This window comes from Lucilia cuprina, chromosome 2, assembly GCF_022045245.1.
Source record: "Lucilia cuprina isolate Lc7/37 chromosome 2, ASM2204524v1, whole genome shotgun sequence".
Lineage (NCBI taxonomy): Eukaryota > Metazoa > Arthropoda > Insecta > Diptera > Calliphoridae > Lucilia > Lucilia cuprina.
Genome location: NC_060950.1, coordinates 10,970,295 through 10,995,953, shown reverse-complemented (window position 1 = coordinate 10,995,953; position 25,659 = coordinate 10,970,295). Strand labels below are relative to the sequence as shown.

Below are 25,659 nucleotides of genomic sequence, written 5' to 3'. Positions count from 1 at the left end.
ATCGGTATACTTTAAGGTGGGTATTGGACCAATATTTTTGTATGTTACAAACATCAGCACAAATTTATAATACCCTCCCCACTATAGTGGTGTAGGGTATAAAAAGTAGGTACTTTCTGTATTGAGTTAAGTACATACCATGGAGAAGGTATCCAAAAGATAATTTCTAAAATATATTAAGTTTTTAGTTGAAAAAGTGAAAATCTCTATAACATACTAAAATACTGCAACATTTCCTTCTCTGTTTAATGTATTTTTATACAAATGCTTGACTATAAAAAATAATATTACCATCATTAACACATTCAAACAACTAAACAGCCAGCTACTCCTTGTAATATAATATTTTAGACTTTATTGTGATTTAACTCCTGCACAGACATGTCTTTATTCATATTTTTTTTGCATTTGACCACTGATTATGTAGGATTTATTTAAATAATCCAATCATGAAGGAGTGAGCTGATGAAAAGGAAATAAACAAAAACAAAAGAAGAAAATACTACCAAAAATATACATAACGCATACATACATATAAACATACTAACATAAATACATATAAAAATCAATTCACACTAAATCACTCAACTAAGATAATCTTATGATTTATGGTAAGCAACCGTTGAGAAGAGAACACAGCACAGCACAACAAAACACAGCAGCAGGAGCAGTAGTAGTGGTAAAAACAAAAGCTACTGCGGTAAACGTAACAACAAGCAATTGTTGAAAATGAAGCATTATAAGGATATATAAGCACCAGCACCACTGACATGTTTGAGGGGGATAAATTTCTAATAGAAATAACAACTGTTTGTACTGCCAACACTCTGTTACACTTAAATGCTTAAACAAATATTTGTTAGATACTTAAGATAAACGAAAAAAATTGAAATTTACCAAAACAGTTTGTTTTCTGCGCATTGAAAGCGAGAAAATGTATACAAAATGTATGAACAAAAGATAGATATTAACAAAAAAATATAAATAATAAAATGTGAATTGCTTTTAAGTTTTTATATATTTATGTATATGTTTTTGGCAAACAATATAATAACAACAACACCACCAATGGTGGTCATGGACAACGAAAATATCAAATAGTAATAATATTGTGGAGATCTCATTAAAATTTTTGAGATTTTAATTTAATAAGGAGCCCAATTAAATTTTATGCTTAATGATTTCAAATTTAAATTTTATATGCCTGCTTTATATCTTAAGTTTAGGTTTGGATGGTGTATGAGATGAGCAATATTAGTCATATATTTAAGACCCTACATCAGATTAAGTTAAGTTTTAGAATGAATTTAGTTTGAAATCGGTATGTTATTTCAACTAGCTCTCGTTCATTCGGACCAAAGAAATCTATTCCAAAATTTGCAAAACTATAATGATCGATATTTATTTGACCCTAACGTTCATCTGTATCGGCTCAGATCCTGTGCCCATTAAAAGATTCTTTATTTCAAAAACTGTATCTAGTTTGATTTGACAGATTACATAAGTAGATCTGCAGATATAATTTTCGGAATAAGGAGCCCACAGAAACAATCAAGAGATGGTTTCTGATGTTTAAAAGTGGGGATTTAGAGATCAAAGATTAGTCAAAAATGCCAACAATAAAAATTTGAGATACCACTGCATGAAGAGATTACAACATCATCATTATCCCGTTACATAACTTCCCAAACGTAAAAAACATCAATTCCGTTTAGAGCAACGCATATGCGATGGCATATAATAAGTCGTAAAAGCACCTATAGACCGAAGTATTAATTCATTCTACCCACAGAGAACACACTGCGGTAAAACTAGTATAAATAGAGTAAAACCTAAACGTATATGGTCATGAAGGGGAAATGGTTTCGCTTGTATAAGATAGCTCTCATTCATCACCTTTAAACCCAACAGATATCTTACTAATTCGACACACTCATTTAGAACAATATCATTTTTATAAGATAGCTTCATCCATCACAATTCAATACAAGAGACTTCTCATTTATTCGACACACTTATATCTAGAGAACATCATAACGAACACTTTCTCGAGGTGTAAGGATGTGTAAGGTCTTCACTTCATCAGTTCTGCATCATCTGCATATAACTGCAACTCATGTACACTTAACACCATGCTTAGTTCCATAGTCAACCTTCTGTCTGAACTGAACTTCACCCGAATTGCAGACTTTACTGTTCATCAGTCTTTTAACCGACGAATTAGAATTTGGTCCCTTCGTGTACAACGAATAACCGAGATAAGATAAAATCCATAACTCAGCTATCGGTTTGCGTGGTATCAGATTATGTGGTACCCTGGTTTGATACCATGTCAAACCATTCCAAGGAAAAGCCAATAATACATTTATTTATTACCAGTTCATAGTCCCGGCAGACTAGGGGTACTGTTAGCACCTATTTTCTCCGGAATTGCAATAACACCAGGTCAAATGCCTTTTATCAGATATACATGCCCCCGGGGGACATAATCTTGCACCACCGGTTCCTGTGGTACCCTAGTTTAATTTTATGTCGAGGATACATTTGATCATTACTACTTTATAGTCCTGGCAAACTAAAGCTACTAATAGAACCATTTTTCTCCGGGATTGCAATAACACCAATATTATCAGATAGACATGTCCCCGGGGGACATCTAATGCAGAAGCAACAAAACGTTCTTTAAAAACACTCTTATCATCATTGTTGCTAAAAGCTATTTATAAAGAAATGGTTTAAAAGTTTACCCAACTTATAGTCCAGATCTTTCACCGTACAACTACTATCGATAACTTTGATTCGTTGCAATTTTCAAAAGATGAGCAATTCTTTAAGCACTGAATCTATATGTTGAACAAAAGATTAGTAAAAGTCACAGTAACAAAGGCCAATACTTAAAAGGAGGAAGAAAATCTGACCATCTGATATCAATAATAAATATTTTCATTAAAAGGGCATCTTACGATTCGCCTAACATTAACACTTCATTAAAAATGTTCTTCTTACATCATACTTAAGAACAGTGAGAAAAATAATAACATGAAAATCTTAAAAAAAAAACAAATTTTTAACATGAAAATCTACAAAAAAAATCTTTAAAGGCCAAAACTCATTCAGGCACTTAAATACAGTAAAATAAGAACACACAACATCTATCAATCTGTCAATTAAACAAACTACGAAAAAAGACGGAAAAAAATGTAAAACAATTGCTAACATACCACCCATAAGTGGTTAAAAAAAGCGTTTTAAACTTTTCAAACAGCAGGAACAACAAAAATACACAAACATTACAATTTTGGTGAACAATTTCTGGTTTTCTGCTTTATTGTTGTTTTTTGGGCGATTTCTGTTTTTTTTTTTTTTGGTTGTTGGTGATTCCTTTTAGGGCAACAAAAAATATTTAAATAAGATTTCTTTTTTTGAGGTTTTTGTAATTATACTTTAAAACATTTTACTTATTTACAATTTTCATGTTTTTCTCACTTTTCAATATGAGTTTTCTTTTTTTATACCCTACACCATTGTAGTGGGGAGGGTATGTTGGATTTGTGCTGATGTTTTTACCGCACAATAATATGGGACTTATACCCACCTTTTAGTATAACAATCGTCTTAGAATCATTTTCTCGATTTAGCTATGTCCATCCGTCTATCTGTCTGCCTGCCTGCCTGCCTGCCTGCCTGCCTGCCTGTCTGTCTGTCTGTCTGTCTGTCTGTCTGTCTGTCTGTCTGTCCCCCGTTTGTTTGTTTGTCCGAAGCCTGGTGAAAATACTTTACATCGGTACAGCCGAATCGGGCTTTTAAGTTTATATTTATGTTAAATATTCTCATATCTCAATAAAAATCTGCAAAGCCAATAGGTCCTTATCAGAGATACAAGCTAATGGAAAATGATGGCGGCGGCGGCCCAACCATTTTAGGTCGGCGGTGACGGCTTATTATAGTTAGTTAGTCAGTTAGTTAGTTTGAAAGGAGGATGTATACACATCAAATCCGAAGAAATACACCTAGGCCTCTATCGGGCCTGTTGTGCGCTCCTTAACCAGTGCCACGGGTGGGAATCGAACCCACCACCTCCGGTCTACCAGACTAGAACACTAACCACTAACCTAACGGAAGCCTGATTAGTGGTTCAAATTGGTGAATTTATTTTCCGAAATACATGTGTGATTCCAAACTTTATCAGCGGCTACGTTTAAGCCGGCTTAACTTTTGAGCCGAAAGAAGACGGCGGCGGCGCGGCTTGAAAAATATTACCGGCGGCCAGCCGACGTCGATTTGAGCCTTTTCGGCTTGTATCTCTAGTCTTCATTTAACCCCTGGTCCCTATAAAAACCCCTTCATAATTTGTCCATAATTTGGCTTAAGTATATCTGATGCAAGGTACACTTCAACTTAAATGCTATATAATGAAAACTAAATCTCACTTTAGCTTTCTAAAAGGTATAGGGTATTATGTGGTCGGTTTCACCCGACTATACTAATTCTTAGTTGTTTTTTTTTCTTGGGTTTTTCCTCAATTTATGGGAAATGCTTATATAAATCATCATCATCATGAAGTTGCTTTATGAATGTTTAAAAATCATCACCCTTAGTTTAGAATATTTAAAAATTGGAAAAAAAGAAACCCTGCAGTTGGAAAGTTAAAGTAAAAATTATTAAGATTAAAGGACATCTGCGGTCTGGTGCATTTAATAACTATTATCTAAATTTTACAAAATGCTTCTCTTTAGATCATTTAACAACGAAAACTGGCCACTAATTACCTTTGGCATTACCTGGCAACACTTAGGTATATAGCGCATAAATTATTCGTTGACTTAAAGGTATATATTGTGTGATTTGTACTCTGCTGGGAAGTAGTATATCTTGGAGTTATTTATTTTGTTTTTCGACTCTGTCTGTCTGTTTCAAAAAACAAATCAACATTAAACAAAAAAATCCTGTAAATATAAAAATCAATGTTAAATGTTTTGAGGGAAATACATGAGATATTTTTTTTTTCTATTTTCTTTAGCTTTTCTGTATATTATGTTTTGTTGTCTTATTTGCCAGGAAAAAAAAACAAATAACCACAAATTTTATTGAAAATTTAGCTGGAGGACTATAAAAGGCAGTGAAAGCAAAAGAAATTCAATTTAAAAATCAAGACTGTCTATACAATCAACTAAAAATATTTATTTATCCTGTTGTAGCAATGTTTTTTATATTTTATTATTCAATGAAAAAAACCTTGTTTAAGGACTTTGTCTTGAAATCTATTTTTATTTTATTTTTGTATATTTCACTTTTATTTTTTCTTCAAGTTGAATTTTATTAGCAAAATTTTATTTTTGTTTGAAAATTTTATTGCAAAAACTTTTGCTAAATTATACAGTTTCTTAAAAACGAATATATTTCTTAGAATTATTTTTTTTTATATTTTCTAAAAGATTTTCTATTTAAACTGCTTAATACTTTAGGTATTATACTTTAGTTAAGTTTTTATATTTAGCAAATCTTATTTGAATTTCACAAAAAAATATATGTATGTAAAGCTTGATTTAAAATGCCAAAGCAATTATTTCAGTATGTGGGGAATTTGTTTTGCATGTCAGTTACAGTTGTAGATATGAATTTTAAATTCCAGGAAATTATCATTTTTGAAATAAAAACCTTAATTGGATGCTTTAGTTGGTAACGTTATCTATACACGATTTCCCAAATGTTTTTTTTTTGTAAAATATGTTATAAATAAAAAAATCACTAATTTGTAAAATATGTTATAAATAAAAAATCACTAAAGAAATCATTCAAACACAATTCATCAATTTTCTGGGAATCATTTTTTAATCCAATTGTCCGTCTGTCCATGTGATATTGGCTTAACATTTTATTTGATTTTCTGAAATATTATTTGAATATTTGTAAATATTTGAATGAAACTGATTCCACACTTCTGTAAGGAGACCAACTTTGGATGGTTCTACAAAGAGAAAGTTCGACCTTAAATTTTCCATAGAAAGGAAATTTTATAAAAATTTTTCAAATAATAAAAATATTACTCGAAAATGTTTAAAATATAGAAAATGAAATCAAAAATATTTTTTAAATGAAAAAAAAAATGTTTGATGAAAAGTATAAATAAAATTTCGAAAATTTTATATAAAAATTTGTTATTTAAAAATTTTCTTTCTATAGAAAATTTCCTCTAAAAAAATTTTGACTGAAAATTTTCAAAAAAAAAAAAAAAAAATTACCGAAAATTTTCTATAAATACTTTTTGACGGAAAATTTTCTATAGAAAGAAACTATTCATCCACTTAATTTCTATAGAAAGAAAATTTAGTTTAAAATTGTATTTTTAATATTTTGATCAATAATTGTTTAAAAGAAGAATATTTTGATCAAAATGTTTCTAAAGGAAACTAAAACTTAATCAAAATTTTTTAAAATTTTCTTTAGAAATGATATATGATGAAAAAGTTTCTGTAGAAATGAATTACGATGGTTTTCTATAAAAATAAAATTTTAATGGATAATTTTCTATAGAACGAAAATTTTAATGAAAATTTTTCTACAGAAAGAAAACTTTGATCAAAAAATGTTTTACAGAAATGATAGTTTGATCATAAATTTTCTACAAAAAGAAAATTTTGATACAAAATTTTCTATAGAAATAATATTTTATTCGAACATGTTTTACAAAAAGAAAATATTAATTTAATTACTTTCTATAGAAAGAAAATTTTCTACAGAAATAATATTTTAATCAAAAAATGTTTTAAGAAATAATATTTTGATCGAAAGTTTTTTAAAGAAAATTTTTGAGGAAAATTTTTAATAAAAACAAAATTTGACAAATTTATCTAATCAATTTTTTTAGAAAGAAAACTTGAATAAAATTTTCTATAAAAATTTATGTCGTTATATAAAAAACAAGTCTAGTACTATTCTCTATAAGAATCCTTTTTCTCAAGAATATTTCTACAAGTAATCTAAAAACGTACTTAAATACAAATCGGGTATGAAGAAAACATCCAACGCTGGATTTCATCATGTGTGAGACACCAATGATCTATATTAAGTTGGTAGATTTGTATTCTATGACCCCGGAGGTTATAAGGGTCCCAACTAAGGGTTCATAGATGTAAGAGGGTTTTAAATTTTTGTAAGACTAAGTTTTAACGATTTTTGTTAACATAATAGAATATTCATCATAATTATGAGCCCAAAAGCCATATTCAGGGGTACGGTTGTATGCGGACTAAGCAAAATAATAAATCGATTTCAACCATTCGGTAGCGTTCGTCTTCGGTAGCGTATGTGCCAAATTTGATCAAATAGTCTTAAAAATTGCGACCTGCGCACAAGCTTTACATGGAAACACAAACGGACGGACAGACTGACATAGCTAAATCGACTATAGGACCAATATTGCTGGGTGTTACAAACATCAGCACAACAGTATAATACTCTCCCTACGTTAGTAGTGTGGGGTATAAATACTGTAACTTCATTTATAGAAAGCATGAAAATTGCATGGAAATCAGAAAACTTTAAATCCTTTCATTCCTGAACTTTTAAAACTTCCCATTTATGAATATTTATGAAAAACAGCAGTGTATGATTATTTTTCTTAAACACTATATATTCATTATCGATACATGACAACACATCTAACATTTGGCTTTGATTTTGCTGACAATTTAAAAAACAATTTGTCACTTTTACTATAATACTCTGTAGTTGTGAAACGACTTCAACTTTTTAGTCTAGGAATACAAGTGAACATATTCCCAGAATAGCAAACACATATGAACGTTTGTATGTATGCTCATACATATGAGGCATTCAATAAACTTTCAATGATGATGTCTTACATCAGCAACAACGTCATCAGCTACCACATCATCAGTGCTCTATATACCAACAGCTTTGGCAACGACAACGACAACAACATCATCATCATTGTCACCTTCGTCATTATCAAACTATAGATAGGGAAAAAGAGTGCAGTGAATAAAAAGAAAAAAAAAACAATATTCATTCACCATTAATAAGTAAGGCAGCCACCGCAGCAGCAGCGGCAACAGCAAAGTGTTGCCCTCAACACCTTGTAGCAATATTCATGGTAAATGCATTTTTATAGAAATCAAATAAGATTGAAATGAATTAATGGCAGCCAAAGCAGAATAAATTGGTCTTTGAGTATCGAGAAATGAATGGATCGATGGATGGATGGATGGATGTGATTTGGATGTAGCAGTTTTTATTTTATTTTGGGTGTAAATTTAAATGAAAGCGGGTGTGACGAGATGATTGTTTAAGTGTAAAATCGTTTTTGTCTATATGTCTGCTGTCGCTATATCTACATACATTTCGATGTACATATATGTGACTATCTATCTATCTGTCTGTCTGTCCTTATGTTTGTTGTATATTTAATACAAAATTGAGGTTTTTTCTAACGTTTACTAGTGGTTCTAAAGTCTCAAAGGCTTATACATATAAAGTACATGTATTAAAACAATTTTCCAATTTTTTTAGTTCGATTAATGAATGCAACGGTAAATAATGTAAATAAATGTATATAGAGCAATAATAACACAGCAGCAGCAACAACCACCAACACCCAACGATTCCGACAAAGAACAAAAAAACAAACACTTTTCAAACAGAAATCTGTCAGTTACATTTTTTTATTCATTGATGCATAGAAAAACAGTCGCAGCAGATGAAGAAGGAAAAAAAATTGTTATACCCAGAAATCATTCTATAATTGAATAAACTGAGTGCTATTGCTGTGATATTAAGAAAAAGTGTTGATTGAGTTTTATGGCAAAAAAATATATATACATATTTATAGAGAGAGATTTTTATTGTTAACATTTTAAAGAGGAAATATGCTTGATATATAGTGGTTTTAAGGGATTTATTGATATTTTTTTCTCAGTTCAATAATAAATTTATATTTAAATATATATTTTTTTTTATTATTTTTTTGGTTTTAATAGATTAACTATAATGCACTTTTAACTAGAGTCGTGATTTATTTGCAATTAGTGAAATTAAAAATAGTTTATGTGTAATAATTATTAATTTTAGAAGGTAAATTAAAAAAAAAACAAGTAAGAAATTATAGACGGGCAAGGCCGACCCGCTACAAAAATAAAATGTGATTTAGTTTTCATAATAAAACATTTAAGTTGAACTGTACCTTGCCTCAGATATACTTAAGCCATTTATTGTTGAATAAAACTGTGCACATTTAAGTTAATTTTGGAAGACGGCTTTTTATAAGGACTTGGTTCAAATAAGGCCCTAGAATTATAGAGTTCATGAGGGTCATCAAGGCTTGTATGGAACTTGGTTTTGTAGCTTTTTGTCGAGATACGAGTGTATTAAACATAATTTTGAACATAATTATTCCGTAGGTTCAGTTGTATGGGGTCTAGGTGAAATAATGTACCGATATTAACTATTTTCAATAGACTTCGTCTACGGTTTCATAGATCATGTGCCAAATTTCCTTGAAATAACGAACCGATCTCAACCATTTTCCCTATTGTCCCAGGAACAATAGGGGACAATAGGGACAATAGGGGATCAAATGTGCCAAATTTCATTAAACTATCTTCAAAATTGCGACCTGTAGGACAGACGGATGGACGGACGGACGGACAGACATATCTAAATCGACTCAGAAAATGATTCTGAGCCGATTGGTATACTTTAAGGTGGGAATAGGACCTACATTATTGTGCGTTACAAACATCAGCATAAATCCAATATAAATATATTAAGATCTATTTGCACACTGAAAAAAATCCATGCCTTATATATACAAAAAATGTCGTATATTGTACGAATCGTTCGTTGTTTCGCACCACGAAATTCTTTCGTAATATATACGAAATTGTACGAAATATTTTAGTATAATGCAAAATATTCTTGAAAAAATTTATTTACATAAATTTAAAAAAGGGAATTTTTAATAAATATGGTAAAATTTACGAAATATTAATTTATTCAAACATTTTTGTTCATTTTAAAATAAATTTTCTAATTTTAGTTCAAAATTATTCTCCACACGAATTTTAACTTTTTTTATGAAAATAATTCAAAAATAATATTATACTTTTTCTTAAATTTTATAAAAATGTTGTAGTTTTATTTAATCATAATATAATTAATATCATTATGTTTAATTTCGCTAAATTTTAAGAAAAAATATATTAAAGGTTTTCGTACTTTCGTAAAAATAGAAAATGGTTTTATTAAATAATATTTCGTATTATACACGAAATTTTTGTAAATATTACGAAAATAGAAGTTACGAAATTTTTTTCGTAAAGTTGAGCATGGATTATTTTCAATGTACTAATAAGTGGCTAGAAGCCTTGGTACTCAGCTTATGCTTGGTGTCTAAAGCAGGCATCGGAATAGAATAAGAAATGAGCTCTCCGACTGGTTTTGTTTTTTTTAACAAGAGTAATTTAACGTTCCTATGAAAGCAAAAGAACAATACAGCATTTTCAGAGAAACTTACAACCCTGCAGGAAAAATTGTCTCTTCTAGAGAATTCTTATGTTAAGTAAACATTAAATAAAGGTATTTATTTAAGAACTTTTTAAAATCACATAGAGAGAAAATTCATTTGTATTATGTCAAATGTTAAAGTCCTTTAAACTGATATGTTAAAGATAATTTTCAAGACAACAGACTATTTTAATGTAATAATGATATTGACCGATCTATAGTTAAGATTATATCAGTATTATAGATCTCTTTTCTTTACCTTTTTATTATATTTAATTATTTCTTGCTCTTTTCCCTTATTAAATTAAATTTTTCACATATTTTTCTTTTTACATTTTCTCTTCATTTATTTAAACTTTTTCTTTTTATTATTTTCTTTTATTTTAGCTTTTTTCCTTTAACGCTTTAATTTCCTCCTTATTTATATTTTTCTCTTCTTTTCTTTAAAACTTTTCATTTACTTTTACAACTTTTTTTAGCTTTTTACATTTACACTTTCTTTTCACTTTATTTGCATTATTTCCCTATATTTCCTTCACTTCTTCATCTGCTTTTCATTTCACTACTCTTCACACACCCCTTCCACCAAACACTTTTTTTGCAACGAATGGCCAAACTAAAGCAACACACCGACCGGCTCTATTAAAATAGTTTCAACAAAATTTTTTACACTTTTTTTTCAATAATTTCCTTAATATTTTTTAAAATTGTTTTTACATAAAAACATTAACCCAAATTTAAATTACATATTTATGTAAAAATATTAACAATTTATTAACTTTTATCGCAATTATTTGAATTAATTAAAGCGAAACTAATCACCGAAAAACCGAACAACCGAACACTTGAGAAATTTTAAGAAAACTAAAACAATTTTGAATGATTGCTATTGTTATTGTTGTTGTTTTTACTACTCAATTGCAGTTAAGGTTTAGTTAGTTAGTTAGTACCTTCGTAACGTTTCGTAAAGCTTCTTTTCTGGCTTATGTATAATTGTATAAGTTGACGTTAACTTTTTCTACGTAAAAACTAACTGAGCATTTAATCTCTTTACTCATTTGTATTGTGTCACTCTCAAATCATCACATCTAACAACAACAACTTCTTTTTAACAAAAACAATAACAACAACAAACAATTACTTGCATTTTTCTTTTATTTTTATAGAAATTCAGTAGTGTTCGGTTTTTTGGTGTTTAGTGCTTATTAAATTTGCTGTTTAAAAGTTAATAAATTAATAATATTTTTGCCTAAATATGTAATTTAAATGTTATTTAATATTCGTGTGTAAAAATTTTGTTAATAACTAACAGGGAAATAATTAAAAAAAGTGTTAGAAAAAATGCAAATAAAGCAACTGACCGACCGGCTTGGTCGGTCAGTTGCTTTAGTTTGGCCATTCGTTGCAAAAAGAAGTGTAGTAGATGTGAATCTGTTTGGTTGTGTGTAAAGCGGAATGGTGTGAAAAGTAAAGCAGAAGTTCGACAAAGAGTCAATGCATACGAAAAAAGCAATAATTTCCACTAATAGTTAACCACCTGGATGATCGTAATTCGTATGTTTTGGGTTATTCGTCACGAATGTACTCTTTGTAATCGAGAATGAAGACAGTCGTCACTTTAGTGTCCTCTTTGTAAGCGGGAGCGGAGACAGTCGTCTCTTTACTGTAGGACAAGCCCATGTTAAAATGGTTGATCACCTGGGTATTCAGGTGGCTAGGGGCCACCACATGTGGTAGGTGGTGGTCAGTGGTCAGTTCGGGACTGACCCGTCGAACTGCTGGGAATTAAATGAAGGAAATACATAAATATGCTTAAATAAAGCTTTCATGCGTAGTAAAGAGGAAATAAAGGTAAAATCTTTGAAATGCAAAAAAAAAGCTATAGAAAAAATAGTGGTTAAGGTAAATAAATAAAAAATCAAATGGTTTTTGGCAAGGAAATGAAAAATGGTTGTGAAATTGAATAAGAAAAAATTATGAAAAAAAGTGTGTAAGTTCAACTGATCTGATCAGTAGTAGTCTGATCTATAGTCAAAACTATAGATCGATCAATAGCCAAGACTAAAGACTGATCTATAATCAAGAGTATAGTCTAATTAATAGTCATGACAACAGACTGATCTGTAGTAGAAACAGTAGACTGATCTGTTGTCAAGACTATAAACCGATTTGTAGTCAGAACTTAAGATTGATCTATTGCCAATACTATAGACTGACAGTCAATATTAAAGACTGATCTATTTTGAAAACCGTAAACTAAACTATATTCAAGATTACAAACCGATGTATAGTCAAAACTACATACAGATCTATTGTCAAGTCTATAGTCTGATTTATATATCATGAATATAAACTGATATATATTCAAAACTTAAGACTAATCTATACTCAAGACTATAGACTGATTTATAGTCATGATCATAAACTGATCTAAAGACTGATCTAAAAAGTCTAGACTGTTCGAAAAAAGAGCGCATAAAAAGCGTGGAAAAAGACTAAACATATATAACGCTAGACTCCCTTTAAAGATCCGTTATTAAAAATACATCGAGAAATCTCTATTAGTTAAAACATAGCATTAAAATCGTAAGAAGAATTTATTTTATTATCACTAAAAAACGTTACAAATTAAAAAAAAAATATCCTTCAAACATTTAAATCAAATCAATCAGTCATTGCTAACATTACTTTCTCCTCTCTATGTCTGATAAAACATTGGCCTCCTTCTTTCCCCCCACTTTCAAAATACTTACATATTTCATTAACAACTTTTTATTATGTATTTATTTAGCTGTTAATGGCATAAAACTGGTCATTTATAAAAAAAGATAAACAAGCAAAAAGGAAGGTAAAGTAACAGCGTTACACTACACAATTACATACTTACTACATGTATGCATGTATTTACATATGTATGTATGTAAGTGAATAAATATTTTTGTGTAAAATCAGCTGCTTGATGATTAATTAACTATTTACTTTGTGCATTTTGAATATAATTCAATTTCCACCCACTATTTTTACAGTCAGTTGTTTAAATAAACATTTGATGAGTATATTTGACTGCAATAATGTTATTTTTTTTACCCCGATTTAACTTAATTTTTTTTTTACCATTTATTTACATTATTTGCGTGTGGACGATTGTTTGACTCGGGTTGTTAATCCAATGTGGAGGAGTTTTTTTTTTTGGACTTTTATTGCAGCTTTCTGTGGCATCAAAAGAAGAGGGTTAATACGATTTTGTTTTGTGCTTATTGTGTGTAAATAAATAAACAAATTGTTGGTAAAAGAAGAAATGAAGAAAAAAATTTTTTAATTTTTATAGTCAATATTTGAGGACAGCAGTACCCAGCAGTTCGACAAAGAGTTGATGCATACGAAAAAGACAGTAATTTCCACTAATAGTTAACCACCTGGATGATCGTAATTCGTATGTTTTGGGTCATTCGTCACGAATGTACCCTTTGTTATCGAGAATGAAGACAGTCGTCACTGTAGTGTCCCCTTTGTAAGCGGGAGCGGAGACAGTCGTCTCTTTACTGTCCTCAAGGAACATAGAGATTATACTCTTAAAAGTAGTTTTTTTTTTTGTTGTATTTCCGAAAGTAGTTATTTTACCCATCTTTTGGAGAAATAATTTTTACTTTCTACTAATATGCCACCACCTTGTTGACTCAAATTTATATCTTTTGGGCCAATCCTCACATTATTGTCCCATAGTATTCTAGAGAGTAGACACTTGAAATTTTATAAATTTTAGTTCCATTAATATCTTGACTCTAATTCGTATGTTTTTGGTCTTTCGTCACAAATAAACTTATTGTAATCGAGAATGAAGACAGTCGTCACTTTAGTGCCCCCTTTGTAAGAGAGAGCGGAGGCATTCGTCTCTTTACCGTCTCTTTGTAGGGTGTAGAGTGACGATTGACTTCCTTTATAGGACAAGCCCATGTTAAAATGGTTGATCACCTGGGTATTCAAGTGGCTAGGGCCCACCACAAGTGGTAGGTTAAATGGTCAGTTCGGGACTGTCCCGTCGAACTGCTGGGTAGAGGTAGATAGTATGTATGTGTATGTTTAAATACTGCAGTTGTTGATAGGAATTATAATTGATAATGAATAATAAAATAAAATATAAAATTTTGTTGCGTGTGTTTTTAGGGGATAAAGGAAAATATTGGAAAATGTAAATTTTGTAAAAATAAAGGTAAAAACAATGTTTGATAATTTAAAAAAAAAAAATATTGAAAGTTAATTAATAAGTTTTTACACATATGAAACATATTAAAAAGTTGAACTTTGTAATCTTCAAATTAAGTTTAATGAGGATTTATCTTCATTATTACTAAAACAAAAACATTTCAGTCGATTTAAACTGTCAAACATCTCTAAGCTTAGTAAGTAATTGTTTGACTTTACAAAACTGCATTTTAAATACTTGACTTGACATTTGCAGTTGAAATATTAAAAGAAAAGTCATTATTTAGGTTTTAGACGTCTTTGGTTTTAAAGAAATATAACTTTTAATTTTGATTGATTACAGTACGTTATAATGTCATCATTATTAATTGATATATTAAGATCAACAGTGATCGTTATGATGGTACTTTATTTCGTTGTGATGTCCAAAAAAATACAAATATTATAAAAATTTTACGTATGATCTGTAATGTGAGTTTTATGATCCAAAAACTGTAAGCTAGAGATTGCATATTTTATTTGATTAAGCACTAGTAACTATTTTATACACTCAGAAAAAATGCTATTTTTCATGAGCACTATATTTTTTTATGTATCGGCTTATCATTTAGGGTCTTATTCATAAACTTTTATCGAAGGTTTATAAAATAAATTTTCATACAAAATTTGATCTACAAACCCTTGATAAATGTTTATGAATAAGGCTGTTAGTGTGTAAACAAGCAACTTATTTGTAGTGCATTATTTAAGTACTTATTTTTGAGCAGACATGATATGTAAACCCAGTAAAAGAAACATTGTTGTGGTAACCATGTTCTAATAGCAACATATTTTGGTAAAATTTTGTGATTGCAGTTTATTTTGAAATATCATATTATGACAAAAACACAAGTTCAATATTTTATTAAAATATTTTTTTTATTATTATATTATTACACATGATCATGTTAATATTCAATGTTAATAGAATATCGTTCAGAAATACTCATTACATTAGTGTATATAAATAAATAAGAGTCATTTTATGCCGAAAGTTATTGTTGTTTATTGTTGCAGATAGATAACAATAAAACATATTTATGTTCAATGGTAATTTGTAAGTTTCAATGGTTGCTCGTAACATAATATGATTGCATTGTTATAATTAATTAAATGTTGTAAAAATAATTATGTTTTAGTAAATCATATTTATTATTATAGTCAGCTTATTATAGTTGTAGTAAAAATGTATATTTTCACTGCGTGTGATAATGATATTAATTCCTCTTTTCTTGTTTCTCTACAATAAAAAGTACCAAAAAATTAAATAATAAAAATTAATAAAATTCTTTTCCTAAATTAAATGCTTAAGCATTTGTTTAAATCCCTTTAAATATAAACTGAGAATATTGTTTTTAATTTAAATTAAATAATAAAAAATCCAAAAAATATTATAGAATTTGGAATTAAATTCTATTGACCTTGTTGTCAAAAAACAAGGTCGAACCGAAGTTTGACCAAAAGTTTGCCCAAATCTAGTTTTTAAAATGATATGGTAAATTATTACAAAATCTATATTTTCACTTTTTATTTCAAATAAATGACATCATTAAAGGCAAGTACAGACACACAAACACTTACAAGTAAGGAGTTATAAGGTCGGAAAAGAAAACTTCCTCAAATATGTAAAAGAGATGACTAATCAAACATCATCTTTAAAAAGTCATTATTAGGCTACTTATATGTAATGGAGTAGGTGTTAAAGGTAGATTTTTAAGAAATACTGGCCCTTGCATATGCAAATGTGAATTATTCGATTACCTTTTTACATTCTTATTCATTAAATTTTTGTAAATGTTTTAGTAATCTGAACTTCATCCCAACGAAAGCATGGTAATAACTTGTACTATTCCAACAACATACTTTTCAATAACTATTACATACCGTCTGCATTACTTAGTATAAGTCTAGTAATAACTTACAAATTATCTTATATGCAAGTGCTTACATTTAGCCTTAAAATATTGTTTTAAAATTTTATTTTATATATAAAAGAAAAAAATAGCATATATTTGCGAAACTATAACTCCTTGTTAGCAAGTGATCGTGCTAAGTACTTAACTAATTGCCTATTTCTAAGCGAGCATTGTAACCACTTTACTTCAATGTCATCAGCGTATTAAAATGACGATTTCAAATTCTATTTTTTTTGGAGAAATTTAAAATTTTTAAGTTTTGATTGCAGAAAATTAAATTAGTATTTTACTAGTATCATAATCATTAGTTCTATTTCCCAACTGTAAACCTTTCTATACACTTGGACCCAATTCAGTGCTTTGGAATCAGTTTATTTCAAAAATTCGCTAAAAATTTTTAAGTTTCGATTGCAGAAAATGAAATTTGCATTTTGCTAGTATCAAAATCACTGGTACTATTTCCCAATTGTAAACTTTTCTATACAATTGGACCCAATTGAGTCTTTTGGAATTAGTTTATTACAAAAATTCGCTATAATTATTGGTTTTGCTGCTTTGTAATCGGCCTGTGGAGGGACATCCTTTTAATTTGATTCCAAACTCTCAACTTCTAAAGTCATTGTCAAGAAGTAAATTTAATGTTAATTTTTTTAGAAGTTAATTGGAAGTAAAATTGTAGTATTATTAAATACAATTCATTTGTTTTAAATTATCACTAAGTGCTACTATTGAAGTGGTGATAAATGTTATTCCTTTAGAAGTACTTTGTTTATTTTTACTACCCAACAAAAACTAGGTAATGACTTTCAACTGCAAATTACTTATCTAACAAAATACTTTTCAATAGCTACTACTAGATCGTCTAGATTACAAAAAAATAATCAAATTAGTTATTCCTAACAATGTGTTGTAAGAATATATTCTAATTCATTAGTCCTCTGAAGAGTAAAGCTGTATATGCTACTTTTTTTCATGCGATAAAAAACGACTACTTTTTCTAATTACTGTAAGCATTTGTGGTAAGTACTTTCCTAATCTCTTACATGGTAATGTAGGAATTTGCTAGATAGGTAGAGGTGCCCTTGTAGTACTATTACTTTTTCCATATCCCTGCAGTTCGACAAAGAGTTAATGCGTACGAAAAAGACAGTAATTTCCACTAATAGTTAACCACCTGGATGATCGTATTCGTCACGACAGTCGTCACTTTAGTGTCCTCTTTGTAAGCGGAAGCGGAGACAGTCTGTCCTCAAGTAACCAAGAGATTATACTATTAAAAGTTTTTTTTTGTACTTCCGAAAGACAGTCGTCACTTTAGTGTCCCCTTTGTAAGCGAGAGCGGAGGCAATCGTCTTTTTACTGTCTTTTGGTAGGGTGTAGAGTGACGATTGACTTCCTAATGTTAAAATGGTCTGTCACCTGGGTAGTCAGGTGACAAGTGGTCACAACAAGTGGTAGGTTAAGTGGTCAGTTCGTGAGTGTCCCGTCGAACTGCTGGGATCCCAGCTGGGATTAGCTTGAACCCCGTTTGTACTTGTGTCTGTTGTTCTAGTATTAGTACTATTAGCAGTAACCCTTTGACGACCATAGACAAATATACTTGCCATTAAATTGTTAGCATATATGTATATCTCTTTAAGTGACAAATAGGGCGAATCTGTCAACAGATCTTGTTAACTTAATTTGCCAAACGATACATAGGACTAAAAAGTTTTATAGGAGAACAATTTCCTTATTCTAACTATTATAAGGCCATAGATATCGTCATTTAAACAAAACATTTAAATGATTTAACCAAAAATGTTTGATCTTCCAAGGGTTAAGACAATTATCGTTTCACTTGCTGTAAAAGAGCACTCTCAAATCTGTTATTATGTCCTATTGAACAATTTTTCATAAATAAACATTTTCATAGCAATAACTCAATTGTAACTGAACTCCTTTTGAGATTATATTTAATTTACTAAATTCTATTTAATAACTAAACTTAATTGTCTAGTAATCAAATTTTAAATTTTCCCAACTTAATCATAATAAATAGCAACTGGTGCACATTGGCCAAACAAAAATGACATAAGTTCAAAAAAAAAAAAAACTCTTTACTTGTTAAAAACTTTTTAATATAACCAATAGGAATGATTTGCCACATAACATACAAAAATAATAGTTGCTACTATAACAACTACTAGCAATAAAAGTTTGGCAGAACTAAATCAAAAAGTTTTTATATAAATTTATATATAAATTTTACCTTTTATACAGCAAAAGAAACTTTTTAAACTTTCAAATAATTTTAATATCCCCTTTGTAATGAGCAATAAGCAACACTTGTCTTTTGCTGTTGCTGCTGACACAACAAGAACAACGTCTACGTTTAGCTCTAAGGATTGAAGTTTACACTCATACAAACAACACAAATAATCCTTTACACAAGCCTTAAAAAATAAAGTTTTTCACAAGTGCTTGTTGTTGTTGTTTTTTTTTAGGTTTTTTTTTGCAATAAACTTGCTAAATATTTTGTTTTCGTTTTAAATTGTTTTTGAACTAGTACTTTTTTTGTTTACTTTGTATTTAATGGCTGTTGGTTGTTTTTAACTTTTATTTCAATTAAATATTTTTTTAATTAATTAAAAATTTGCACAGTAAAACACAAAAATTTATATTTAAATAATTTCATTAGCTTATAAATTATTAACATCAATAATTTGTTTAGATTTATGGCTATAATTTTGCTTATTTTTCACACTTTAATTGGAGCAATTTTTTCAAAATTTATAAACCGTTAAAAATGCCATAAATTTTTTATTTGCATATTTTTCTTTATATATTACACTGTTAGAAAAAATTGTACACTTTCTTAAGATAATTTATAATTTTTATTTTATTTATAGGTTTTTGTTAAATTATTTAAATATATATATTTTTTTAAATTCTACACAATTTTATTTCTTAATTATTTGTAGTTTAATGCCGAAAAGAAAACATAATTTATTTAAACATTTTTTAATGGGAACACATGATTTTTGAGATTTTTCTTAAAATGCATTTTGGTTTATTCTTATTTCTAATAAAATTTTTGGTCTTTGCAATAAATTTTCTTTTTTGGTTGTAAGAATTTTAGATTTTTTCTTATAAGAAAGTGAAGAAATCAAAAGACCAAAAAAAAAACAACCCACTGAATTTTTTTCCTTCTTGTAAATATTCTGTTCTAGAACTAAACAAAAAACTATATAGAGAGATTCTATGACCGGCAAATTATCCGTTATGGGTGAACCGTTTCAATACGCGCTAGTAAAATGACTAAATTTTCCAACAGTAAATTTTTGTAAACGACAAACGGTAGATTACACTTCGTGTTTGTGAGTAAAACGAATGTTATTGAAAAGAGCACACGAACTTAAATAACAGCAGAAAACTACAACAATACAAACATGTCTATGCTCCTAATGTTAAGTTAACAGTGACTGTTAATGGTGATGGTGTATGTGTAAGAACAGCTCACTATTTAAACAGCTTGCTGCTGCACACACACTTTTTTGTTCGCTAGTATCTTATTTCTGTTTGTTGTTATTGTTATTATTTTTTTTCTTACATTACAACAAACCAGACCATATAACTGTAACCTAAAGTAAACAAACATTTTTACGAGGGCACGAGCTATTCGTGCCTCTGCTCATTTATTGTTATTGGCTCGCCTATGTTTTGTAAACATTTGTAATTTATTTGTGAGAGTATGCTCTTCTTAGCATTTATGTTTTCAAGGGTTTTAAATGTTATTGCTCATTTAACATTTAGGTTTGTTTTTTTTTTAATTTACTGTTATATTCTTAATGCTACTAGAGAGAGAGTGTTATATGTTAACGGTACTTTTATGTCAAATGTTGACTTTACTTATGGACCAGGAAATGAAAAACAAAAACTCCTTTACACACGCTATAAAAAGGAAAATAATATTGAAATTTGATCCTTAAGATAATGCTGATTTATTTTTAATTAGCAATGAATTCATGAGGAAGTTTTGGAATTAAAAAGTTATATTTTAAATGTAAATATTTTCTCCAGAAAATTATTAACATTTTCTTTTCTTAAACGTTATAATTTAAAAAAATCATGTAAAAATACTGTCTGAGGAAAATTGAAAAAGTATTATTAAATAAATATTTTTTTATCAAAAATTAAACTGCTTTAAGAAATTTGAATTTGTTTGCAGAATTTTATGTTTTTAAAATTTGTTTGTTTTGAAATTTCGAGTTTTTATTGAAAATTATTTTAGAAAAAATTAAAATTTTTCATCAGAAAAAATTTCAAAATTCAAAATGTATGATCTAAATATAAATGATTATTTAAAATGATTAACTAATTAACTAACTAATTATCTAGCTAACTAACTCACTATCTATATCTATCTATCTATCTATCTATCTATCTATCTATCTATCTATCTATCTATCTATCTATCTATCTATCTATCTATCTATCTATCTATCTATCTATCTATCTATCTATCTATCTATCTATCTATCTATCTATCTATCTATCTATCTATCTATCTATCTATCTATCTATCTATCTATCTATCTATCTATCTACCTATCTATCTATTTTGACATCTGACATATCTTTATTTGTCTTCGAGATATCTACAAAGCCCCAGTCCAAATTTTGTTTATTTCTATGAAATATGTTGAGAGTAGGACAGACATCGATAAGTTCAATCGAAATTTGACTTTGAGCCGATATTACATGTAATTTGAAAGTGCATTGTGGTACCTTTAAAATAAAGGCTTAATATCTGACACATATATGTACCGTATGTATACCAATTTGTGACATATTTTCCTATGAAAATGTCCTCAAGTTGAGTGACGGAAAGATATCGTTTTGTTGAATCAGAAAATAATTTTGAATCGATTTGAACATTGTCAGATAGGTGTGAATCCTATATTAAACAACATTTATAAAGCATAATAATCTCCGCGCTATAATCGTTCTGATTATACATATCATGAAACTATGAGTTTTAAAGCTTTAAGTGAATATATCTCAAAAAATAATTAATATGTGTCGAAGATATGTAAATTCTTAAAATTACATAGCTTTTTATTTTAAGTAGATATAATAGACTTTTAGATGGCATATAACTTTTTAGAAATAAATTTCTCTTAGAGCTGTTTAAATAAGTGACAAAAAACTCAAATTTCATGGCACATTCGATTAAGGACAACTCAATCCTTAAGAAACGTCTTACTTGGTTTCAGGGTTTCGACTTTTTCAAATTATTTCCAGTGTAGAATTCAAGAAGTTGGTTATCAAAATTTTAGTTTTCATCACAATTTATAAACTTTAAAACAAATACGTGGGTAATACTTAAGAAGTAATAGTTATTTCCAAAAATAAACCATATTGGCTAATTGTTTTTTAAAACAGCTAAAATCAACTAAATTAATTATTTTACTATTCAATATTATTAATTAAAGCCAAACAGCAGCAGCTTATTTTATAGCTGTCATATAAAAGTTACTTATTTAGGTCATGCAACATGTAACCAGTCATAAAGAAACTCTTAAATAGGAGTTATGTATCCATAAATATATGTTTGTATGTATGTGTATATGTGTCAATATCTTACTAATACTAAATCCTGTAACATAAAATGGCTTAATTGAAACGCTGTCATTTTACGACTCTTACACTTCATTTGCAGAAAATGACAATCAATTAAACAAATAACAATATCGTTTAACACGCAATTATACACAAACACATATAATCGGTTAACGGAACATTATATGCTGATTAGGAAGGAACTTTCGCTGTCAAACTATGGCGATGGCAGCAATTTAACAGTTTCATCAAATTTTGTTGTGTTTTTGAATGAATTAGATTAAAACATAATGTGATGCCATCAATAGAAGCGACATCTTTTGACAAATTTCGATATTATGGTATAGAAGTTTGTTAGAGGTTGGCTGCGAACATGTTGCTTAAACATGTTTGTTGAGTTGCATTGAAATTTACTTTAACAGAAATTTTGTTAACAGATTCATGTTAATATATATATTTGCTTTATGTTTAACATACGCATTTACAAAATAAATAAAAAATTTATGGGTTCATCTGCACACACTCACATACACACACACACGAAAGGTAATAAGAACAGCAACAAAAACAATAACAAAATTGAGAGTTAAATTTTTCGATATTGTTGTACACCTAATTAAAGACCTAGAAAAACAAAAATTGACAATAAGAACAAACGACTAGAAAAAGGACAGTGACCTAAAATACTACATACATACGTACATACGCATACTTACAAGTATTCCTGTTAGTAAGTTATTTTTTTTCGGCAAAACAGGATAACATATTTTTAATTCTTCCCAAAAAAAAAAAAAAATAAAAGTTGCTCTAGTTTTTTTTTAAAGATAAAATCAAATTTAATTTTTATAAGTAAAAATTCTACGAAACCACTATCTTTACTTTAGAAAAAAAAACTATTTCAAAATTAACCGCCATATTACAAACGAACACATTTATCACCATTTTAATCACATTCTTGTTAACATAAACAAAACCCCTTGTCATTGAATTCTCAAGTGATGTGTGTAATATTCCATTTAAATAATTCTCATAAAATTAAAGGATTCAATTACAAATGTTTGGAAAATTTCCCAAATAGAAATTGATAAAACATTTTTTTAATATTTCCTTTAAAAGGTTTTAATATTTGTTAAACATTTTGTAAGTGTAGCTAAGTACTTGAGACTTGAGAAAAGTATCCTTTTTGTTTTTTTTTTTTTCTTTGGTTTCTTTGCTAACTAGTTATTTATCCTATAGTCTTATGAAAAATGCTCTTAAGTATTATATCAATGCTATTCCACTTATTCACTCACAACTTTATGATCTTAAAAAAAGTGAAATTTAGTAAAGGCCCACACATGCGAAATGAGCAAAATTTTTAAGTATAAACCTATAGTTGGTGATATTCGACTTTATGCTACTATATATCGGCTTATGATAGTGATAGATGATTGGACTTGAAATCTAGAAATATTGATATCATTTCTGAATGTCATCCTCTGTTAGACTAGGATTGAATACCGTCCAATATTCATCAACATTCACTAGCATTTATACCCTACACCAATTTAGTGGGGTGGGTTATTGGGTTTGTGCTGATGTTTGTAATGAACAATAATATTGATCCTATACACACCTTAAAGTATACCAATCTACTTAGCATGATTTTCTGAGTCGGTTTAGCTATGTTCGTCCGTCTGTCCGTCCATCTGTCGGTCCGTTTGTCCGTTTGTCCGTTCGTCCATGTAAACTTTGTAATCAAACTACAGGTCGCAATTTTGGTATGATGATACCGTAAACGAAGCCTATCGAAAATAGTTAAGATCGGTCCATTATTTCTCGTAGTCCCCATACAACTGAAATCCCGAATAGGGCTTTTAACCTTGAAATAAATATACAGGTAGCAATTTTGAAGATAAATCAATGAAATTTGGGACATCATTTTTTATTGTCCCAGGCCCGAAGCTTATTGAAAATGGTTAATATCGGTGTATTATTTCATGCCCCCATACAAATGAACCCCCAGAATAATGTTTTTAAGGTTATAATTATATTGAATATATATCTCGACAAACAGCTGCAAAACCAAGTTCCATACTAGCGTTGATGACCCAGATGAATATTCTAATTATAGGGCCTCATTTGACCCGTGCCCCTATATAAAATGTCCCCTCTCAAAATTTGACTTAAGTGTTCACAATTTTATTCAACAATAAATAGCTTAAGTATGTATATCTGACAATTCAACTTAAATGTTTTATTATAGAACTAATTCACATATGACTTTTTGTAACAGGTGTAGGGTATTATATGGTTTGTTATGCCCGACCATAATTTCTTACTGTGGACTATAAAAGTCCATAGTTCCGAGAAACATGTTTACCAAAGAATATGATACCTTCTTCAACAAATTTTTAGATATATAGCTTGGATTAGAAAGCTTGGGCAGTAGGACTAATATAACCATCCATAACTGTAACTGGCGAATTACTTTCTTCTTCTGAAAGTAATTTCTAGCAGATTGTTAATATTAATAATAAATTAAGGAACATCAATGTTACAAACATCAGCTTAAACCCCTTGAACATACCTTACGAAAATTGGTGTAGGGTGCATAAACAAAATATAAGAAAATCAAAGTAATGTGAGTTTAACCCGCCTTTCATACCACACTTACGCAAATATAACACTAAAAGTGCACAGTACAGTGGTACTTGAAATGGGGAAGTATGCTAATGTCCAACAATTGGAAATCCTTCATTTATTCCTCCTCGTGTAAGACCTAGAAAAAAAGTAGACAAAATACAAATTCTTTGCTCCATCGGTCGAGATTTGCCGGAGTTAGAGGGGGTAATAGTTAATCATTTTGGTCATTTAGAGCTTTTTTTCAAAATGAGTGTGATTTTTAGCTATAAGTCTGACCTACGATGTAATAGTACCAACCTTGAGTTGGGCCACTTGACACACAATTATCCATATATATATAATTCTAGTTTAGTTATTGGTAATATCATAAGCGATCGGAAAAGATCGAGGAATGTAATTTTTCAGGATTCAGTTTACTTGAGCTTAATGCTACAGTTTTTATAATCTTCAAGCTCTCTGAAAAAATTGGGAATATTGAGAAAAGTCAGCCTAGTAATTATATACACCAAGCTCTGATAATTCGATAACTAGTTTATCTAATACTTATAACGAAAATGAAATTTTGAGAAGTCGTTCTGGACGGACCTGCCTTTATCAAGAGTCTCAACTGCAATGTGAATTAAACGACTTTTCTCCGTCAAATCTGGGATTTGAGATATCGAGTCCTGAAGTTAAAAAAAAAAACTATATATTTTTGGCCTATTTTGAAATGCCAAGACAACTTTTTTTATAAAAGAAGAAGAGATGC

General features: G+C 29.1%; 1 protein-coding gene across 3 annotated transcripts in view; it reads right to left on the bottom strand.

Annotated features, from left to right (window-relative positions):
- Nucleotides 1-19,242, bottom strand: part of LOC111682723 — a 159,172-nt gene extending 139,930 nt beyond the window's left edge. For 2 of the 3 annotated variants that reach the window (XM_046956211.1, XM_046956213.1), the window contains exon 1: nucleotides 18,934-19,242. The gene's annotated coding sequence lies outside the window, so the exon portion shown is untranslated. Of the gene's footprint in view, nucleotides 1-10,783; nucleotides 10,842-18,933 lie in introns of those variants that run through there. The other variant, XM_046956212.1, reaches the window with a different exon arrangement.
- Nucleotides 19,243-25,659: the final 6,417 nt, after the last annotated feature.